A 6000-nucleotide genomic window follows, 5' to 3' on the forward strand; every position below is an offset into this window, starting at 1 on the left:
AAATCCAGCTGTCTCTCTCTAATCTTTCTAATGTTTTAAATTTTTTTAACTGTCTATTTCCTGACCACAGCCAATTTTTGCAGCCAAGTTATTAAAGCCTGAAAATAGGAGATTTCAGGAAAGAGACATGCAGACACATGCACACAACCTGAAGAGTAGCAGGCAAACTGCTTTGCGGTAATAAGCTCCATGCTGTGCTTAAAAAGGGCACTTAATTTTTCATTCTTAAATGCTGTGATGTTCTTGTCTTCCAGCTTCACCAAAACTCCTACATGGAGATGCATGGGCCATCCTGAACACAGTCATCAGAAAGATTAAGCCAGGACTTGTCATTTTTTTATATCACTGAGCAGTCAGGTTGACAAGTGATGTCCTCTTAGCTTCTGGGATGCGTACGGCACCTTTAGTGCCAGTAGTAAAAAGGACTATAAAAAATACCATAGAAGAAAGGGTAATGATGAAATTTAACTGCTCCCTAGCACACACCTGGGGTCTAGTAATCTGGAAATAGGGGGGTTCAGGTGCTTCATCTTTTACTGCCTTGTCCTTGTCTGTGAGTTTAAGGTCCTTCCACTGAACCAGAACATATTGTGGTCAGTGCAGAGAGCCAGTCCTTGGCCCCTCTGAGGACTGTAGCCTCTGCAGAAAGAGAAGGACATTTCATTGCAGGCCCAGTGGAAGCTGAGCACTTCGCCAGTGGCAGCCTGGAGGAAGTAAACATCCCGATTGGGGTTTTCTTTTCCCTTGGTCATGGTGCTTGCAACAGGGAGCCCCTCACTCCATGATCTCTTTCCTCTCACCCATCTCTGATCCAGTCATGTGCCAGGGGAATGTTCTCATCTCTCTGACACACTGTCTGGAATCCCACTGAATAGGGAAGGCGGGATTCGGAAGTCCTCTGTCTCTTCTCTCGTTCTGGTTCAGCATTCATCACTCTGACCCCTAAAGAGTCACAGTATGCTAGGGACCAGGCTGCTTTCATGAAACTCATAGTGATCTTCAAAGAGAGGAATATGAACGTGGTCTGAAACTGTTACCGTCCTATTCTACGCTCCCTAATTAGCCACGCCTGCCACCTCTGCAAAGAGACCAAACAAATGCCCTGGCAATCCAGCTGCAAGCTCAATTTAGAATAACAGTAGATTTCTAGGCATCTTTTGACTGCATAGCCTTGTTTATGTCATGTGAGCATCACTTCAAGATAAATTACACCTGGTGAGACGTTCTTACCTTGCATCCATTCACTGTACTTCTTTGGGAACCACAGAAGCTCACCAAAATGACAAGACTAAACGTTATCTGAACACTTTTTAATGTCAAATATGGTTCCATTAAGGTTCAGGTCTATTTTGGGGGTAAGATCTTGGTCAGTTCTTAAAGATCCAAAGTAGTTTGTTGGAGGATGTTCTGTTAAACCGTCCGCACTCTCTTGTCCGTTAATTTAAAAACATTTCTTCCTATTATTAAAAGTGAATATTTCTGGTAGCATCCAAAGGCTCTAGTTAGAATGGGGGGCCCATTGTGCCAGGTGCTGTACAAACTCAGACTTGTACCCTATTACAATCTAAGACAACAAGCGCTATTCAAAGGGTCCAGGAGAAGGGGGCAATTTTATATATATATTTTAGAGAACTACTGCTACTGTATTTCTTTCTTATGCTTCTAGATTGTGGTCTGTCCTCATGTTGTTAATCTAAGGAACAACTTGTACTAAATGATCATGCTACGTTACATTTATAGACCTTTGCATATAGCACCTATTGACCTTTTTGCCAAGCATCATAAATACTCTATTATATACGTGGCAAAGTTTTCCCTACCACTCCATTAATGGCAGTTAAACTTTTCATCTCTGTGGCAGAAATGGACAACGTGTCTCTGTGGGCAAGGATATTGTCTCTGGATAACTTGTGTTTTATTTACGAGCAGATGGGGCAGGCTTTCACCAACAGAGGCAGAAAAGTCACTTGTTTGCTTTCCTTCCTGTGCAACCCTCTTTCCATTTTCTCTTCCCCTTCTTGCCCAGTATCCATGATTCTGAGCTGTCCCTGCTGTTTAGGGCAAGATTGAGAACACAGGCTAGGTGAAGGAGTAGGGGAATTCATTTATCATAACCAGACACCATCCTGCCCTTGCCCTGTTTACAGGAATGGTAACTTACAAATGTGCAGAGGCTTTTGAATATTGCTGAATCTTTCCTATGGACTCTAGCACTTACCGTACCGTTAGGAGGTTTCCGCTGCAAAATGTAATTCCCAGGGTATCCTCTAGTAGGAGGAAGTTTCATGCCTTGCTTAGTAACAGGAAACTGATTAGACTGTAAACTGTTTGGGGCAGACACACAGTGTCTTCCTGTTTGCTATGATTTAGTTGGGGATTGGTCCTACTTTGAGCAGGGGGTTGGACTAGATGACCTCCTGAGGTCCCTTCCAACCCTGATATTCTATGACAACTGGCACAGTAGTGCCCTGGTGCTGACTGAGGCCTACTTACAAATAATAAATTGTAATCCTAATTTGTGAAGCATCCTCTAGCATAGCATTGAAGCACCTATATCCTCTAGCCCTCTAGGGGTGAAATCCTAGCCCCATGGCAAAACTCCCATTATTTGCACAGCTCCACTTGTATGAGTCAATCGGATATCATGTAATTGGGGCCAGGTAAGTACCCAAGATAGATTACTGACCTCACTGGCAGTCAGACCAGTAGTCCTCAAATTACGGTCTGTGCCAGAGGGGATGCATGGGGCGGGGGGGGGGGAGGGTAAATGTCCCGTGTGTCCCCCCCGTCCCCTCCCAAGATTTGCTGCTTGGCTTGTACTGAGCATGCTCACACGGACTGAGCATGCATGCCATTTTCAATTCCCTGAGTCGTCGGTACTCCTCTCGGAAGGAGAGTTTGAAATTCTGACAGCCCTTTGTGTTGACACTATTGGCATCCTATCTGTTCCACGTTTGAGACACTCCCTTATTCCTGTACACCTATATTATACCAAATTAGAGCTAGATGCCCCATACATCAGGCCTATGCTGGAGTTTTCTATTATCTAGCCCCCTGAGTCTCAATTAGGCTTTGGCAATCTGAGGAGGAAGGGAGTGATGAAAAAATGTTTTGCCTGTCAAGTGCTTCTATTTTAGCAGGTTTCAGAGTAACAGCCATGTTAGTCTGTATTCACAAAAAGAAAAGGAGTACTTGTGGCACCTTAGAGACTAACCAATTTATTTGAGCATAAGCTTGCTCACGAAAGCTTATGCTCAAATAAATTGGTTAGTCTCTAAGGTGCCACAAGTACTCCTTTTCTTTTTGCGAATACAGACTAACATGGCTGTTACTCTGAAACCTGTAATTATGCAAGGCACTGCATTTAACCATATGGAGTGGAAATCTATCAACTGCATGAAAAAACTTGTACAGATGCATCCAATGAAGTGAGCTGTAGCTCACGAAAGCTTATGCTCAAATAAATTGGTTAGTCTCTAAGGTGCCACAAGTACTCCTTTTCTATTTTTAGCAGTTACTTTCCGGGGTCCCTATTAGTCAGAATCCAGGGTTTTTCTGAGACGGCAGTGAAAACCAAATGAAAATTTGTCCCTAGGTGGGTGGAAAATCAGATGAACGTAGTTTTGTTTTCCTTGCACATTATTTCCATTTTATTGACAGCTTGCAAAGTTTTCCTAGAGCATGTCAGGGAACTGGTAACTGAATGAGGCTCAGCAATGTGAAATGTGTAAAGTTTACAATCGGGGTCACAAAGGACATGTGACAGATGCTTCAAATGAATTTTTAAACACAACTGTTTGAGGCCTGTTAACTAGCCAACAACAAATCTCCTAGTAGTGTGTGTTAAGGAAGTTGAGTGGCTGAATTTGTCCTTGCTCTCTGTGCGTGTTTAGTTATTGCCATGCAACTCTACTAATTTTACTAACATGCCATCAGTTTTTCAAGCTTGTTGCTGGTAAACGTACTGGATACTCCATGCTCTCTGGCTCTTCCTACAGAAGGTTCCTTGCCTTGTTTACTCCGTGCCACTTTTCTCCCTTCCCATCCCCATGCCAACCACCATTGATCCTTCACCCTGGCTACCACCAAGGTATTATGATGGTGGTTAAAATCCCTCAACAGCAGTGAGAACAACTCATAATAGGGGGAGAGTTTATCATGGTCAGAGGAGTGGACTAGTACTTAGAACTCCGGACCTACGTTCTGTAGCTGCTGAGCTGCTGAAAATGTCATCGTATTACTCTGTGCCTCAATTTCCCATCTGCAAAATGGGGGTGTTGATCTCACCTTTCAGAGGAGCTGGTTAATGTTTGCAACATGCCTTGTGATCCTTGGCTGAAAGGTGCCATTGATGTGCAAATTTATGTTTATGGCCATTAGCTTCACTTATGACAGGAGAGAGGGGATAACTCATGAGTGGCACAATCCCCACTGTCTAAATTATTCCTCCTCCTCCTCCACAAATGTCATAGCAGAGATTAGCCATCATGTGTTCTTAAGTATCCCATTTATCCCAAATGACTATGAGCATATTAACTGCATTTAGATTAAAATGAACCTTTATGCTATGTGCCAACTTCCTTTTCTGGTTCAGCCCCTTTACTGCCCCTAGTTTTAAGGATTGTGGAAGACATCCAACTTCAGGGCTAGAGCAAAGAAATAGAACTAAATACTTCTATGTGCATCGGCAAACCAGCAATTTCATTTCCCCAGGTAAATATTTTTCATCCCACTCTTCCAGGACAACTTTAATCCCTACAAAATTATCTTGATACTGGTTGCCAATCATGGATTCCTTTCCAATTAACCTCAAAAAACACTAATTAAAGAAGATAGTGCAGCCATCACGTAAGACTACGATGCACCAAAGCCTCCAGAAATGCTTTAGCACCCGAGATCTAATGATAAAGGCCAAAGGTGGGCCGCACTGCAGAGTTAGATTTTCATGGAATCCCTTGAGTTAATATAAGCTTGAGCCCACAAAGTCTTCTGAAAATTTGGGCTAGATTGAGTTAAGCTTCTAATTGCCCAATTAAATTTGTCTCTGATTTGGATAGAGAGTTTCAGACCTGCTTGATCACAGATTCAAGACAGGGGAGAGGCACTCCTGGACCTGGAAAAGAAATGAGAGCAGGGTGGCAAGGCAGCCTTTCTCACAAGACTTTCTCTGTCATAATTCCATCCAGGTTGGGAGATACTATCAGACTAGCCCTTTCTCTTGGTGTTTTCTTGTTAGCTCCAGAGTTTGCTGGCTCCAACTCAAACCAGAGGCCTAATGCTCCCATCTTAGGATAGAGGCAACATCCAGTTCTCTCCCAGCAGGGGACAAGAATTGAATGGGAATTACACTCATAACCTGCTGTAGAAGAGAGCCTCCTACAAGAAGAGGTGCAAACAAATTGGAGAGAGAGGGAGGGTGCATCAAATTTTTTGCGCTTAATATATTTAAATTTTAGGCAAAGGTTCTGCAGTTGGTTCCAGTGGGCCTAAGCCACAAAATTCAGATCTGGATCTAAATTCCCCAAAGTGTGGGTGCAGGGTTTATATCCTGGGGTTTGTTTCAACCTACTATGGAGAGAGATGTCAGAGGCTCTGTGAAGATCTAGACAAAGACACTGGTAAAAATTCCCTTAGTGCTCTAGACTAGTGCTTCTGCCGATGCTGGTAGCACTTATGGGAATTTTTAAGAGGAAAAAGTCCAGTGCAGAGACATCCTTGCAGTGCAAGCTTGTGTCCCTCTCTTCCTGCCTTTTATTGTTCAGTAAGTGCTGTAAAGTCGCCTTCTCCCATGACACTCCAGCCTTTTGAAAGGCCATGCTGTTCCAGAGAGTATCTGGTAAAAGAAAAAGCAGTTAGGAAACCCTGAAAACACATGTCTTTCTTAGCCCAGTGTCACCAGTGAGAAAACTGAAGGCAACAGGAAAGCTTTCTGAATTTGAGACATTCTGAACAAAGCTTCCAGAAAGCCAGTGACATGGTGTTGGGTGAAATCCAGCCAGG

Source organism: Caretta caretta, chromosome 17, assembly GCF_965140235.1.
Source record: "Caretta caretta isolate rCarCar2 chromosome 17, rCarCar1.hap1, whole genome shotgun sequence".
NCBI lineage: Eukaryota > Metazoa > Chordata > Testudines > Cheloniidae > Caretta > Caretta caretta.